General features: G+C 34.8%; 1 long non-coding RNA gene, 2 other non-coding genes and 1 pseudogene across 3 annotated transcripts; 1 reads left to right on the plus strand and 3 right to left on the minus strand.

Moving 5' to 3' along the window:
* The first annotated feature begins 49 nt into the window (after positions 1-49).
* LOC138336585 (uncharacterized) lies at positions 50-2,948 on the plus strand. The gene is made up of 2 exons (XR_011210443.1): positions 50-131; positions 862-2,948. It is a non-coding gene; the product is annotated as an uncharacterized lncRNA (long non-coding RNA).
* A 3,680-nt stretch (positions 2,949-6,628) lies between these two features.
* LOC138336580 (uncharacterized) lies at positions 6,629-14,722 on the minus strand (annotated as a pseudogene).
* On the minus strand, positions 13,787-13,858 carry Trnac-gca (transfer RNA cysteine (anticodon GCA)). Its single transcript has one exon. It is a non-coding gene; the product is annotated as a tRNA-Cys (tRNA).
* Positions 14,723-15,799: 1,077 nt separating the features above from the next.
* Positions 15,800-15,871, minus strand: Trnac-gca (transfer RNA cysteine (anticodon GCA)). Its single transcript has one exon. It is a non-coding gene; the product is annotated as a tRNA-Cys (tRNA).
* Positions 15,872-18,460: the final 2,589 nt, after the last annotated feature.

Here is an 18,460-nt window from a genome sequence, read left to right on the forward strand (position 1 = left end):
AGGCAAAGTATTATCTATAAATAAATCTGACTATGACGTCAGAAATCGTACACTAGTCATTTTACTCTCATGTTATAAATATAGCTGGATTTGTCCTGTGGACAGACACGGGGAGACAGGAGGACACCGAGGTACGTAGGACACTTTACATTTTTGTTGTTATGATATTTTGAAAATGGAAAACGTTTTGGCTTGATTTTCTTTTCTTGGAAGTATATAATTAATTGTTTGTGCTTTTGTTGGAGATCTTAATACCAAAAACCTGTTATATGTAGGTTTATCAAAAATGATCATTCTTCTCCATTTCAACCACTCAGTTTTGTCTATTCATTAATAGATGGTAATTTTAAAATAACATATTAAAGGTTATTATTTTCCAGAGTTAGAATACTTTCACAAATTCTGTATCTTAATAAAATAAGAACCATATATTTCTGTCTAACATCTTCTTGTTGTTTTTAAATCAATTGTATATGACGAATGTTTTAACATTAAAATAATTTTTGAGTGAAAAATATTTTTTAGAAAGTCTAAAAAAACCTATGTGTAATACATTTTAGCCTTTCTATTACATTGCAACAAATCATTTTCGTTTGGGTTTTTAATTGCGTTGGGTTTGTATGGAAGTCTTGAAAAGCCATTACAGCTTTGATTTTCAATTGAATTATTGATGAAAATTATTTGTATGAAAGTCAGTATCTTACATCATATCAAGAAACGTTATAATTAAAATAATGCATTTTAATTTCCTTTTGTTATAACATGTTTTTGAACGATCGTTTAATTTGATACGATTATTACGATTTGATACATATATTTTGGAAAAAGTCTGGATTTTAAAAAGTATGGCTAATATTTCAGAGGTGTCCACCAGATGGAGCCCGTGGTCAGGTCAATCGCTTGACCTCCTCGGATTCGTGAATAGCCACGCCCACTTTGACGAGGAACCAAGGCACGTGAGCTATGAAATATTTGGGTACAAAGGTCACACTGGTACCTCCTGTTTCTGTCGACGTGTGTCTCGACCCCTTTACCGCCGGGGTAGAGAAATCGTGGATGGAAATGGTATGGACAAAGCAGTGACATTTGTCAGACAAGGTGATATATGTTATGACAAAGAGCTTAAAAACAACGATAAATCAAAACATTTTAGGATGAAAAACGTTAAAACAATGAAGGACAAGGGAGAAAGTAATTTGCAGAGTGAAGGTGAAAACACAGACATATTGGATAGATAACGATAATGCACATTTCACATAAATTTTATTATTGTCAGCAATGCACGTTCTGTGGAACGATTGTGTTTGGGATGAATTGTTTTTATGTTTTCATAACTTTGCTAAGAAAGAATTCAAGGATATTTGCACTGAGTGACGTTTAACACTGAATACCATCAAAATTATGGAATTTTACACAATGAATCCAGTAAAACATTTTCATCGTCGGCATAGCAACTATAACTTTTAGGATTTATCTTCTTTTTGATGACAACACTAACATTTCATCAACTACAATACCAGCGAAATCATCCGTATGTTGGGATACAACATTATGTATATTAAATCTCAGCCTATGATCATGAAGTGTACAGTCAAGATATGAACATGTCTGAGCTCAATACAGAACCATCGAACCATTTTAATGCAACAAGCAAAGGATTTCTAACATACTTTCAAATATAACTGAAGAATAAGTAACGCAGAAATATGGAGTTGACCGTGTAAGAAGACGTGTCTGTCAAAGATGACAATGTCATTATTATTAATATCGATTCCTTGGATTATAGTTGGATTATAGAACAATTACATGACAACAACATAGGAATAGATTCTTTATTTGATTATTATTTACATGCTTTCATTTCCTTCGTACTTCAAGGTTTATATTTCCATTCGCTCTACCAAGACAATCATAGAGGGACAAACTAACCTGAACTGAGTTGGAGCTAATTGATTATCTTAAATCTCGTAATTCGTTGTTTGCATGTCGATGTGATGACCTTTCGGTTTGTGTTAAGAATCAATTCGTATTTTGAGGTACACAAACCACATGTGGAATGAATCCCTGCATGCTGACGATCTTTTCTATACAATTGTTTGTCCGTGTTGTAGATTATTTTTTTTCCTAAGTTGAAAACACATCACGTGTTAAATTATGTTTCCAACAATCAGCCCGCTAGTGCAATCAGTGAAAATATTTACAGTGTTATTTCTAATAATTTTCTTCGTATTAGAAAGCATGGATTATACAATGATATTGTTACAGAACCAGTGAACATTGTATGTGTGTCGATTCGATACCTAGTACGATGTATACGATGTTGTCTTTGAAATGAAAGTCAAAGATCTATGCTCAATGTCGGAAGTTCTACATCACTATGCTCTACCATTATAATGAGGCGAAGATGACTCGACCTTACTACTCTTTGCCTAATATCAAGTCAGATGTGTGCGATAATCTGGACAAATCCTGAAAAGGGCCACTAAAACAGCTGACCACACCATCAACACCATCGATGCCAGTAATAACATTGAATTTACTTGCGAGGAAGAAATCAATGATACTATGCCTTTCCTAGACACATGAAAAAGAAGACGGTGCCATGCAGGTATTGGTGTATATGGAAAAGATCAAAACACACAAAACCAGAGGGATCTTGGCGTCCATCAAAGAATGGTCTACGTTTGACAATGGAAAAAACCAAAACCACATATCTAGGACAATGATTATACGGAATGGGTCCTAAAACAGGTGGTGCAAAAATAGTGTCATAATAAAGGGAAAAACCAACTAAGGGCAACAACAAAATCCGCCTTGAGGAACACCGGATGCGGAATATCAGTCAAACAAGAAATTCCCTCGATCTAAAAGAAGACAGTCGGAGTCCCAGATCAACAAATCGGCTATTACAGACCATGTCACACAGAAATATCGTGTGTTCGACTAGGGATACTCAGAATTACAGACAGGGAGAGTAATCTCTTGCAGCGACAGAAAAGGGAAGCCAACTTGATACGCTGCAGTGGGCCAGTATTGAATCGACACGAGGGGACACACAAACTCTCGCAAATATATATGACCAGGTATAAGACAAAGAGTAGCAAGATCGAGACATTTCGGATGATGGTAAATTATGTTGATTCTCACATTTTATATGTGATTGGACAATAATGACGTTTTTATTGTGTTTGTTAGCAGTTGACAATGCTTGATTTTTGCATGTAAGGTGTTGCTTTATTTAGTTATAGCTATATGTTGTTTTCTAGTATAGAAACAGTCAAATTCCTCTCCAAAGGCACTGCATATAAGTAACTTATATTGTATTTTAAGTTCGTTTATAATTATATTAAAATTCTTGTGTATTCAAAAGTAATCAAACGGCCTTGTTAGTGTACATTTCATATTGGCTTGTATACTGAGCCTCAAATACTCCCCGGTTGGCATTTTACAAGGATTAGTGAACCTTTACAGATCAACAAAATTCAAAGTAACAGATATTTTGTGTTGTTATTGTTTACAAAATTTAATTTCCTTTGTCCCTTTGTATTTTCGTTTTATACACCCGAATTACCGTGACAAATTTTGAGGCACAAACATGTCTGGGCTTAGTTGGAGTAAATCGTTCATACCAGTTGAGCTAATTGTTCCATGTCCACATTTCATCTTGGTGTTTTAACATATATTTTGTATTTTGAAATGTGTGATTATATACAGTAAATATGGGCGAAATCCTCGATGACGATAATCACAGACTGTAATTTAGCGTTGCTGTATGTCATTGTTTTATTCAGATTTTGATTCTATAGACTTATATGCTGTAAGCAATCAAACTCACAGTGGTATTAGTGAAAATGTGTGATATGGCGACTAAGAATATTTCTGAAATCATTAATTATGTGACTTACGGACGGAATTTCTCATGACGGCTAGAATCGATTTATTTAACGCAGTTTAGAACTGTGTATGATATCTTAACCTAGGGGAAAAACAATAAACTAACGTCGAGAGTTAGACAGACCATAGGTCGATGGTTCTTCTCCAACCCGTACATGTCACAGTGATTTATTATACATTACCCGGTACTTGATCATTTACCAATAAGTCTGATATATGTATATTACTGTAACACTGTTGTAGTTATTTACCATTTAAAATCTAAAAATTGAATATCATGCCATGACTCAGGCCTCACATATCTGATCCATTAAATCCAGAAGGATGTTACTCTATATCTAATACAGTATGTGTGTATCCTCGACTTTTTAGGGGTTACTATCATTGTCACTATAATGACAAGGATAGAAACCCCTAGAGTACCGAGGATGGTTTTTGTGCATCTGGGTGATCATGGCAAACATGGAGACATGAAATAATCTGAGGACGCGTTGTCGGAGTGGTTAAGGTGTGCTGACATACTACCCCAAGCCCTCCATCTCTAGGTCGTGAGTTCGAATCTAACGTTGGGCATTTACCAGGTACTCACCGCTGGTCGGTGTTGTTTTCTCCGGGTACTCTGGTTTTCCTCCATCATCAAAACTGTCACGATTACATGATCCTGACCGTGATTAGGACGTAAAAATAAACAAACCAAACCAATGGAATAATTTCAGCTAAATTAGTGTAATTCTTATTTTTTAAATCTAAAGACTCGTTCTTTCTAATTCCCGAAGTTTTTTTTGTTGGTTTCAACATAACGTATTGTATACAATTTGTATTTTTATGTGCATATTGAAAATGTGGATGGAATCCTTAACAGATCACACCTGGATGAGTCTTTTATGAAGGCCGCCATATCAATGATACAAGAAGCACAACTAGACCTCTAGGGGAACCTGCACATGAAATTTGTGACAGATCCCTTCTTTACATTCTGAGATATAGTGGTAACAAGAATTGTTAGCGGACGGACGGAGGGGCAGGAAGGACGGAGGACGGATGGACGACGGACGAAAGGTGTTTTTAATAGCCCACCATCTGATAATGGTGGGCAAATAAAATATGCACGTATAAGATAAATATGGTATTATAATTTACTATTTTAATTCTATTCTTTTCAAACTTTATTGACATTTTTATGACATAACATGTTGGCATTTATCAAAATATATGAACATGTATACATATATACATGTATATCATACATACATAAGCAGTATATGTTGATGAAAAAAGCGTTCTTTGTGTCGTATTCTGAAGTGATCCTGTGATATTTGTATTTTGGTGTTTTGTTACACTTATAGTTTAAGATGATATTTTGTAACAAAAAGGTTATATACATGTACATATAAGTATTTGTCATTGCTTTATATTAATGTTCATCAGTAATAAAAGATTATTTACTTCATTCATATCGTTTTGGTTGTCACTAACGGTTACTATTGTTGCTCGAATTTTATATCGGTGATCCTGTAACATATCGGAATAATTCTGATACATGTCAGTTACTTCTCCAATTTCAGGACTGGCGGCATGAAACTCTAATGTATTAGAATGGATCGAAATCCGTGTGTTATCCCCAAAAAATACTAAAACCTGAGAAATCACCACAAAGTTTGAAGCAAACTACTATGAGAATAAGACGAAAACACGGATTAGAATGGGAAGACACTAGATGCTTCATAGGGATTTTGGCGACCACCAAAGAATGATCATATGTCTGACTATGGAAAGTCTCTGCTTTTCAAACTTCAACTGTCGAAATCCAACATGGTTGCCTGTCGGCCATCTTGTTGACCGATCGGTCCCAAATTGCAATATGCACAACAAAGGCTCAAGGGGAATCTACATATAATATTTGAGACAGATCCCTTTTTGAGAAATAGCGTAACAAACTGCAACTATCAAAATCCAAGTTTTACCGATTGGTCCCAAAATGCAGAACCTAAGGGAACCCATAAAATGTATGAAATTTGAGACATTTTTCATTTTCAATTGTTTTAGCATAAAGGTTTTGTTTTACAGCCAATCAGTGATAAGCAAAATATTTTGCATGGAGATACCTTAGGGTCAGGTGCATTTTGTATGCTAATCAGAATATCCGATTTCTTCTGGATTCATTGTAATTTCTGAGGACAAAGGTGAAAATTCACATTTTCATTGTTTAGGTCATAATAAAATTAATTATAGCAAACCTACCACAACATATGAGACATATATAGTTTGGTCCTTTGATACCCATAAGAATCGATGCGCTGTGGTTAACTTATAGTTTTGAAGTTGGGCGTCGTTCTATGTTATATTAAAGAAAGCATCTGTAGACCGTTGTTTGAAGACCTGTGATTGGTCAGTTTTTATCTCTTGAATTGCATTCAATGATATAACGATAGATAGTGATCAGCAGTGCCCCTGGGTGTCGAAGATGACACATTTAAAGGCTGCACACCAGGAAAGAGGAGATAACTCTTATGTGTAGTGAGAACGTTTACATGGAATTTAGTGGAACTGCAGCACCATACCGAAAGTAAGTCAATTATGCGTTTTCTCTGTATATTCTATTTTATATATATATACTTTTGTTTTCTTTTGAATTTCCCCGATCTCGATCATCTATGAATGTACAATTGGATGTATAATTGTTTTATATCATTCTATTACAAAATTGTGTTATGTAGTAGCAGATAAAAAAAATATTGATAACTAAAACAATTTGTTACAGCATAGTATTCATTTATTAATGAATAGATATAACAATATTTTTAGAATCCGCTAATCATACTGTAAAGTGTATATAATGTTTTCAGGTCATGATTTCAAGAAACGCACTAGACGATTTTAAGTCAAAACTTTAATCTAATTAATGAAGTGATTATATGTCGGCGCTTTTGTTTCGAAATGCACCGTGCATGAATTAGCGCTTCAAAGGCAGCGGGGAAAGCGCTTAATCAAAATCACCGCTTAAATAAGTCTGTTTACAGGTAGTATGCGATCGTCCTTAATCCATTCAAACTATTTTCGTTGTGATAATGGTCGGATATGTCGCCATATGCATCACTTTTTAAAATTACTCACATGTAGAAACACTGTAGAGATTTAACAAAGACTAAATCTGAGTGTACTCTAAATAAACCGCGAAGCGGTTTATGATGAGAGTACACTCAGATTTTTGTGTTATATCTCCATGACATAAAAAAAAAATATTCAAATTAATCCAAAATTCATTTTCGGACTCTTTTGTCTATGAAATCATTACGCCGTCATCTCAGCCAATCAGAACAACGTCACAAACGGCGACCCCATGTTTTCCTTTAGGCTGATAAAATAAATGTTTAAGCCAATGAAAATGCCCGTAACAAGCAAAATTGAATTATTTACAAATACAATGTAATACATGTATGTACAATTCATTGGAATTATAGATTTTGTTTCTTTTTTGATACAACGGGATTAGATTCATAAATGATTTGCAAACACAAACCCGCTTTTACCGTGTTCATATCAACACATCAGCATGAAATTTCACAGCGATATATGAAAATTCATTTTCACTCAATATCGTCCAAGAGTATTCACGCATAGTTTATGTGACTACGTACAAATCGAAAATTCAATTTAGCTGAAACCATTGTACGAAGTTCTGTTGGTCTGAGTTTTTACTTAAAGTGATCACTACTTTATCTCCCCACACGGAAATCGCCCTCGGTCTTTCTATTCCATCTGATGACGTCAGCAGTTCCCTGACGTTAGTCCCGTCCCCAGACATCTGTATGACGTTGTGGGAGCCCCATCCACAGACATACACGTTACCCTCCCTGTCCACGTCTATACCTGTTGTACCCTTCACGACCCCGACCTTCAGTACATCTGTGTGTGTCCCGTCAGACAGTCGGGTGACGGCTACATCGTCAGGGTCAGAGGTGTGGATGCTGGCAAAGACACGTCCATTCATCTTATCACAGGCGAGATGCAGACATTTAGATTCAATGTTATGGAGCATTGTAGCTTCACCTCTGTTTTGTGGTACACTGTAAAGTGATGTTAGTGTACCAAAAACAAACGTGTTGTTTTGTATGTGACGCCTAGACAGTTTTTCGTAACGTTTTGAATCTTGATAGTCGACATGACCGTCAATGTGGAATCCCCGACATTGATAACACAAATGGTTTTGACTTTCATCAACATCACTGCTACATTATTATCGTCAATACGACAAAGATCACATAATTGTTCTTTTTGTTCTATCTCACATTTAAAATCACTGTTTTCCGTAAAAAGTTTCACTTTTTGATTTGATTTTGACAACAGAGTATTTCGCATCGGTCGGAAGTTTGATGTTGATCTTTTTGGTCATCTTTAACTGACGTTCGGACAATGCCGCAGTATTTGGCAGTTTCCTCTGTTGTTTATGAACGAGTATCGTCCCCAGAGTAAGACTGGTCTTTGTGTCCAATTTGAGTATCTCAGGGTTATACTCGTGTCTCAGACTGATAGACCTTGACGACTTCTCCAACTCCTGTATCAGTCCCTTACATGACTCGACCTCCGCCTGACTTCTCTGGAACAGACTGATCGTCCCCACGGTGTCCTCCTTCAGGCCGGGATCCTGTGATGACGTCAGGGTCTTTTGCATAGCGAACATCAGCCGCTCACACTTCTTCCTCGATATATCTAGGTTTTCTTTGAATGATGCTGTCAGTTTGTCTGTAAGCTCTTTCTGAAGTACACCAAACCGCTCGTTAATCTTTGTACGTAGATCTGTCAAACTTTGAAGTGCGGTGATTTGGTCGTCTGTCATGGACTGTAGCTGCTCCTCGACATCTTTTATCAGTATCTCCATGGAATTAACGCATTTTTTAAGTTCTCCAAGAAGATCGTCAATTTTCGTAGTCAGTATCTTGTCCCGGAAATCGTCTGCTGATGTCACCGCCTCACATTTGCGATGATCGACGATTATACACTTGTGACATCCAAGGATCTGATGATCCTCACAGTAATACTCCAGTTTCTCCTGGTGTTTACCACACCCAGTAGCCGACATCTTCCGTCGAATGGTGGCTGATTTGTTCCTTTCTGTGATATTCTCGGGCTCACAATCATCGTGAATCAAGTCATGGAAGCCGACTTTACAGGATTCGCAAAAGTAAAATTTGGTTTGCTCGCACCAAAACTTTGCCGGAATGTTCACGTTTCCTTTCTTCTCACAAGGTTTACACATGATCAGCGTGCTTGTATTTTGTAAATGTTGGATCATCTCTACCGCCAGATTGTTGGTAGGAAATTGTTCGGCCCAACGTTGTTTGTCTTCTGACTGGTTTATCGGCTCGGTGTCCCTACGACATACTGGACACGAGAAAGAAGACGCCGACGCCATCTTACCTGACGATTCATTGATGATGTAGCAAGCGAGGCATTCTTTACAGAATGAATGAAGACATGGGAGGGACTTGGGATGTCGGAGCTGTTCCAGACAGATAGGACATTCAAGCATCAAAGTGTCGAGAGATTGACTACCGAGGGCATTGTCTGATGTCTGTTCCTGAACAAATCCACCTTCCGCCATGGTAATGTGGCGTTAAACCAACCCTTAAAACAAAAACAATAATATACAAATTAAAAAGCGCAACAAAATCTTTGTCTGTCTTGAACTTTAGAGATTAATGAAAAGTGTCAAAAGCGCCCCTTTGGATTCCCCAACATATCAGTAAAGAGAATGTTTAGAAATAAAATCACCGGGTTTACGCTCTGAACACGCTATATACATAACTTATGGGAAACACTAGTTTAGATAGAAGAAATCTTTTTGAGAAGTAGGCATGATAAATATGTTGTGTTCAAATTTCGTGAAAAATCAAGGAAGAGTATAATAATTCGTCAATACGTAGAAACAAAAGTAGTTTTTTATTGTGCTGTACTTTATCCTCTATTTCGCACACAGTACAGACAGGTAAATAAAATAATTACAATTTTTTGAAAAAAAATTGATTTAAACGATAGACAAAGCTAAAACTGGATTTAGTGCATATAATCATTACATTAATTGATTGGTTATTGTAAATGTGGCTGTTATAACTATTTTATCTCAATTACGCAGGTGGACTTGTAAATTTATATTTGATATTACTCCATACAGACCGTGTCAAAATACATATATCTTTGCTGATATTTTATTACGTTACATGATTATTAAAATTGTCAAAAAAAAAACCGCTAAAACTCAATCAATTTTTTATCGAGATATATATCTTATGCGATGAACAAATTTCTTGATTTCAATAGTCCAAAGAACTAAAACATTTAACCGCTGACGAACTACTTTTAGTTTGCAATCTAATCAGAATAAGGTAACTCAACATAACATCCGAAAAAATGAAGAAAAACAATCGTCAAAAACGCGATACTCCGAGCTTGATTTCAATTTTTTATCAAACATGGTACACTTAACTGTTTAATGATTAAACAAATCAAGATCAATTGTTCAGTCTGCTGATCTTGAGAAGATCGGTATTAAATATGGTTTATCAATCAATCAATTCACAACTCAAATCAAAGATAGCACTATAAAAAGACAAGGGTTCAGCTATCACAAAGAGTCACAACATCAACATACTACAGTCTCCTAAACACGCCTGCATGCCCGTCACACACGCAACATTCTTCTTACACGGGAGGCCGTCTTTACGGTCCCCGGATGTTAATAGGACGTAAATCAAATCAACCAAGAAATCAACCAACTAATCGAAGACGATCCATCGCTGAGCAGACATTTAGAACATTTTGGAGGTATGTCACCGCTCATTTGTGTGAAAGTTGGGTGCGCAAATATATCAAAGTCTCTAAATATATTTTCTTGATTCACGAAAAAAGGTGGTTATTTATTTTAACAACATTGTAAAATTCTACATTTATACAGATGACTTTCTAGTAGAAGAATGAACGATTTTCAATTTGGGGTTCTCCTTGATTGTTCATAATTTTGAAAGCGAAGTTTCATTGTCTTTACAAAACTATAGATTGATTAAACTATATTGCTATTTAACATTGATTGCATAATTTACTTGTCATTAAAATAAAGTAAAAGTAATAAAGTTATCAGTACAAGATATTGTTATAATGGTCGATATATTGGACCCATTTAAGCGATGCAAATCGCATGTCTATTTTACACAAATATACCATAGCCACATGTGTAAATAGTAGACATAATCGTAGCCTCGTAAAAAACCATGTGTTTAACCAGTGCTTATATGGAGGGAATGGGTTGTCAGAAACAAATGTAATTTGACAAATATCGAATTTTGAACATCGTCTGCCCATATTGTGCACGCAATAAAATCAATCTAAACGAATAGATGTGTTTCGTTTGTCCAATATAAAACAAAAGTAAACACGTAGTTGTCATCCAAATATTACATGCACCAACATTTGATTAATAAAATATTATCAATATTAATATATTTACACCTTTATGTTATTTCTATACAGCTACGATTGTCTACTTTCGTTTTAGATTACAGATATACACCATTACAGATGTTTATGCATTCCGGTCGGGTACGAAATGGTCCCTACACATGTGTGCTAGTGGAACACTGCCGCAGTGAATCATTTGATTAGTTAACATCCATGTATCAATATGGCGGCCAGGTCACCACAATCTATTCGGTGGACCCACTTAAATGTCTCGCAGATCTATTATTTGGCGGCTACCTCATACTTAAATGACGACCACCGTATAACTAATTGACGGTTGTCGGATAATTATATATTGCAACCGCCAAGTAATCTTTATTGTATTTTCGTTATCCTGAATATTAGTAAATCACGTGATAGAATACTGAATTCTGATTGGCTACACACATGGCTACTATTTGCAATAGTGCCCGGGCAAGCGGGCACTATTGAAGTGGCGCGAAATTGAACGTGAATGTATTGTGACGTCACCATTACATGACGTCATTATAACGTTGCGCTTCGACCAAGACGTCAAGATGGCGGACAGGCTGTTTTGTGCGGGGATGGAAGCAAATTTTCTGTTCTACAGAAGAAAGTTCACTCATGTTCTATTTTGATATACTTTTAATCTTCATGAAGCTGAATCCCGTTTTATAGAAACACATATTTCCGCGACAATTCATATGTTGTACTTTTAACGTAATAATATGGTTTGGAAATGAAGATAGCATTGAGAGGTGTCACTTTGACGTGCTTCTGTTACGATGACATAAAAACAAGTCCCATCTGAGGGTGATGTACTAAACCCATTATGGCCTTCGGCTTGGGCACTATTTCATCCCTCGACAATACTATGAGGCAATAGTGCCCTCTCAAACAGGCCATAATAGATAAATAGTTTCTGCGTAAGCCTGATCTGGTTCAGTAGGTTTCCGGATTGATATCAGTGTTAACCCAATAGAAAACGAAAGTAAACACTAAGATGTCATCCAAATGTGACATGAATCAATATTTCAAATATATACCAATATTTAATAATAAATATTTATCAATATTTAAAATATACATACACATGTACGTTATTTCAACACAGATACGACTGTCTACTTTCGCTTTAAACATATTACTGTACAGAGGTTATATCAAACAATATCACTTCTTAATTGTTAGAGGTATTGTCACATAAATAACCGTACATATACCTTTTCATAATTATTGTCAGTATAAAATTAATATGTAATAGGCCTACTTACTTAAAGTAGCAGTTTCCACAGGAACATCGTCACTCGACCGCCTGTCGCCCTGTCGTAACGCTTCGTTTCAAAGAAAGACGATTCTAATATACAAACAAACACGGTCATAAATTAATGTAGTCCGGAATATTTTACACTCTTATTTTGCATTCCACGAAATCTTCGAGTTAACAGCTAAATGCTATAGTACATTAATAACAAGGGCGTACTTGTGAAATTACATGAATGAAGATTAATTATGTATAATTACCATTTTAGTTTATAATATTATAGTTTGATATTATAAACGTGATCTGTAATAGACGATCATTTCCTTCATTTTCCTATTGAGATATCAATAGAGTGTAGAGGTCGATACGTTGTTAAAATCGTCGATATTTTTAACAATGGTTGTCTTGTGTTATTTCCATGAACATTTTGAGTGTGTAATCCGGCACACTTGTCATAGTGTCCGTGAAACTCATTCAGTGACGAAGAGACAGTAATAGAACTCACTTCTAGTAGCCATGCTTGTATTGCTATTTAATGATATAAAGAAACAAATGACGAATACATTTTTTTAATGCTAGGATTTTTATCAATATGCAAATTTTGAAATTAAATATTTTTTTTTAATTATTTTACTTTTAATTATCACCCGCATGATAAACAGCATTAAGCAAATAAGCATTGCATGTAGGGATTTTTAAATCAATAAGCATGTAAAGAATGTAAAGACTTCTTCTTTGAACTTTTTTCTTCTTTCGATTTTAACTTTCGATTCTATATATCTATCCATGTTATACATTAGCAGAGCCCTGTCCATTTTACAATTTTGCTACCATACAATGATGAATTTCGTTTTATATAGTAAACATTAGAAATACGTTGTTTATATGTTACCTCAGAAGTATATGACACGATTAATTAATTAATTACTTAAACATTGATGTCAAATTATGAAATTAGTCATTATTTTTTATATAACAATAAAGTAAAAAGATCGAATACTATCACTACTAGAAATCAAAACAATTCTGCATCGATAATACAACAGGAATGAAAATGAGATAACTCTACATTACTGAGCATATCTTGATATATGGAGTGATCCAAGAATTGACAAATCTGCGTTAATCCAGATCTGTAATGTGACGATAAAAATTAGGGGACACCCGGGTTCGAACCAGGGACCTCTCGATCTGCAGTCGAATGCTCTACCACTGAGCTATATCCCCTTGACAATCGCAAATGAAAATTAGATGATATATATTTCTGATGCAATAATATCGGATTCAGGGGTCAACATATTTATTTGCTTCTTCCATAATCTTATAAGCTATTTTCAAACGTCAGCAGTAAAATAAAATAAGAAATAATAATGTATATTTATATTTGTATTGTTTACTAGCTGACACCCTTACACACACGTATATAGACCGTCAATTAACCGCGACAATTCATATGTTGTACTTTTAACGTAATAATATGGTTTGGAAATGAAGATAGCATTGAGAGGTGTCACTTTGACGTGCTTCTGTTACGATGACATAAAAACAAGTCCCATCTGAGGGTGATGTACTAAACCCATTATGGCCTTCGGCTTGGGCACTATTTCATCCCTCGACAATACTATGAGGCAATAGTGCCCTCTCAAACAGGCCATAATAGATAAATAGTTTCTGCGTAAGCCTGATCTGGTTCAGTAGGTTTCCGGATTGATATTAGTGTTAACCCAATAGAAAACGAAAGTAAACACTAAGATGTCATCCAAATGTGACATGAATCAATATTTCAAATATATACCAATATTTAATAATAAATATTTATCAATATTTAAAATATACATACACATGTACGTTATTTCAACACAGATACGACTGTCTACTTTCGCTTTAAACATATTACTGTACAGAGGTTATATCAAACAATATCACTTCTTAATTGTTAGAGGTATTGTCACATAAATAACCGTACATATACCTTTTCATAATTATTGTCAGTATAAAATTAATATGTAATAGGCCTACTTACTTAAAGTAGCAGTTTCCACAGGAACATCGTCACTCGACCGCCTGTCGCCCTGTCGTAACGCTTCGTTTCAAAGAAAGACGATTCTAATATACAAACAAACACGGTCATAAATTAATGTAGTCCGGAATATTTTACACTCTTATTTTGCATTCCACGAAATCTTCGAGTTAACAGCTAAATGCTATAGTACATTAATAACAAGGGCGTACTTGTGAAATTACACAAATGAAGATTAATTATGTATAATTACCATTTTAGTTTATTAATATTATAGTTTGATATTATAAACGTGATCTGTAATAGACGATCATTTCCTTCATTTTCCTATTGAGATATCAATAGAGTGTAGAGGTCGATACGTTGTTAAAATCGTCGATATTTTTAACAATGGTTGTCTTGTGTTATTTCCATGAACATTTTGAGTGTGTAATCCGGCACACTTGTCATAGTGTCCGTGAAACTCATTCAGTGACGAAGAGACAGTAATAGAACTCACTTCTAGTAGCCATGCTTGTATTGCTATTTAATGATATAAAGAAACAAATGACGAATACATTTTTTTAATGCTAGGATTTTTATCAATATGCAAATTTTGAAATTAAATATTTTTTTTAATTATTTTACTTTTAATTATCACCCGCATGATAAACAGCATTAAGCAAATAAGCATTGTATGTAGGGATTTTTAAATCAATAAGCATGTAAAGAATGTAAAGACTTCTTCTTTGAACTTTTTTCTTCTTTCGATTTTAACTTTCGATTCTATATATCTATCCATGTTATACATTAGCAGAGCCCTGTCCATTTTACAATTTTGCTACCATACAATGATGAATTTCGTTTTATATAGTAAACATTAGAAATACGTTGTTTATCTGTTACCTCAGAAGTATATGACACGATTAATTAATTAATTACTTAAACATTGATGTCAAATTATGAAATTAGTCATTATTTTTTATATAACAATAAAGTAAAAAGATCGAATACTATCACTACTAGAAATCAAAACAATTCTGCATCGATAATACAACAGGAATGAAAATGAGATAACTCTACATTACTGAGCATATCTTGATATATGGAGTGATCCAAGAATTGACAAATCTGCGTTAATCCAGATCTGTAATGTGACGATAAAAATTAGAGGACACCCGGGTTCGAACCAGGGACCTCTCGATCTGCAGTCGAATGCTCTACCACTGAGCTATATCCCCTTGACAATCGCAAATGAAAATTAGATGATATATATTTCTGATGCAATAATATCGGATTCAGGGGTCAACATATTTATTTGCTTCTTCCATAATCTTATAAGCTATTTTCAAACGTCAGCACTAAAATAAAATAAGACATAATAATGTATATTTATATTTGTATTGTTTACTAGCTGACACCCTTACACACACGTATATAGACCGTCAATTAACTGAGTAACATCATTATAAACCGTCCGCTAACTGGAATATCATTACATCATTACCCCAATCCGCCGTCTGTGTCAATGTGTAAACGTACCAGGTCGTAGGTTTACGTCTGTAAACAAAATCCTAGTCGTTTGTTTACAGTTAGTATACGTATACCTGTCGTCTGCCGACAAGGCATAGTATTATCTATAAATAAACCTGACTATGACGTCAGAAATCGTACACTAGTCGTTTTACTGTCATGGTATAAATATAGCCGGGGTTGTCCTGGTGGGCAGACACGAGGAGATAGGAGGACAACGAGTTACGTAGGTCACTTTATATTTTTGTTGTTATGAGATTTTGAAAATGGAAAAGTTTTGGCTTGATTTTCTTATCTTAGAAGTATATAATTAATTATTTGTGATTTTGTTGGGGATCTTATTACCAAAAACCTGTTATATGTATGTTTTATCAAAATATATTATTCTTCTCCTTTTCAACCACTCAGTTTTGTTTATTCATCAATATATGATGATTTTTAAATAACATGTTAAAGATTATTATTTTCCAGAGTTAGAATACTTTCACAAATTCTGTATCTTAATAAAATAAGAACCACATCTTTCTGTCTAACATCTTGTTGTTTTTAAATCAATTGTAAATGACGAATGTTTTAACATTAAAATAATTTTTGAGTGAAAAAAAACTTTTAGAAAGTCTGAATTTCAAAACCTATGTGTAATACATTTTAGCCTTTCTATTACGTTGTAACATCATTTTCGTTTGGGTTTTTATTTGCGTTGGCTTTGTATGGAAGTCTTGAAAAGCCATTATAATTTTAATTTTCAATTGAATTATTGATGAAAACTATTTGTATTAAAGTCAGTATCTTACATCATATCAAGAAACCTTATTATTTAAATAATGCATTTTAATTTCCTTTTGTTATAACATGTTTTTTGAACGATCGTTTAATTTGATATGATTATTACGATTTGATACATATATTTTGGAAAAAGTCTGAATATTAAAAAGTATGGCTAATATTTCAGAGGTGTCCACCAGATGGAGCCCGTGGTCAGGTCAATCGCTTGACCTCCTCGGATTCGTGAATAGCCACGCCCACTTTGACGAGGAACCAAGGCACGTGAGCTATGAAATATTTGGGTACAAAAGTCACACTGGTACCTCATGTTTCTGTCGATGTGTGTCTCGACCACTTTACCGCCGGGGTAGAGAACTCGTGGATGGAAATGGTATGGACAAAACAGTGACATTTGTCAGAGAAGGTGATACATGTTATGACAAAGAGCTTAAAAACAACGATGAATCAAAACGAAGACGGTGGCATATAGGTAATAGTGTATATGGAAAAGATCAACACACACACAACCAGAGGGATCTTGGGGTCCATCAAAGAATAATCCACGTTTGACAATGGAAATAAACCAAAACCACATATCCAGGACAATGATTATACGGAATGGGTCCTAAAACAGGTGGTGCAAAAATAGTGTCATAATAAAGGGAAAAATCAACTAAGGGCAACAACAAAATCCGCCTTGAGGAACACCGGAAAGATGTGGATTATCAGTCAAGCAAGATATTCTCTCAATCTAAAAGAAGACAGTCGGAGTCCCAGATCAACAAATCGGCTGTTACAGACCATGTCACACAGAAACATCGGGTGATCGACTAGGAAAACTCAGAATTACAGACAGGGAGAGTAATCTCTTGCAGCGACAAAAAAAGGGAAGCCAACTTGATACGCTGCAGTGGGCCAGTATTGAATCGAGACGAGGGGACACACAAACTCTCGCAAATATATGACAAGGTATAAGACAAAGAGTAGCCAAAGATCGAGACATTCCGGTCCATTACAATTCTACAGCATAATGCTGTATATTCAGCAGTGCCAAAATTTACATTAGGCATCAATGTTCGAGTTTCATTTCAGCAAGACAGTTCGTACACCTTTGTTTACTTATGCTGCATGGTTAATTGTCTGATGAATGTGACAGGGTATGCCTCTCTCTTGCCATACATAAAATGTTCACTGGCTGTTTAACAATATCATAACACATTATATGAGATTTGAGTATTTCCGAAATCATCAATTTTATGTGATGACGGGAAATTATGTAGACTATCATTTTTTTTATGTGATTGGACAATAATGGCGTTTTTTATTTTGTTTGTTAGCAGTTGGCAATTCTTGATTTTTCATGTATGATGTTGCTTTAGTTAGTTATAGCTATACATGTTTTCCAGTATAGAAACAATCTAGATCCTCTTCAAACGCACTGTTTATTAGTAACTTTTAGTAATATTGCATATAAAGTTCGTTTCCTTATAATTATCTTAAAATTCTTGTTTATCCTCTTTCAAAAGTAACAA

The sequence above is a fragment of the Argopecten irradians genome, chromosome 12 (assembly GCF_041381155.1).
Source record: "Argopecten irradians isolate NY chromosome 12, Ai_NY, whole genome shotgun sequence".
Lineage (NCBI taxonomy): Eukaryota > Metazoa > Mollusca > Bivalvia > Pectinida > Pectinidae > Argopecten > Argopecten irradians.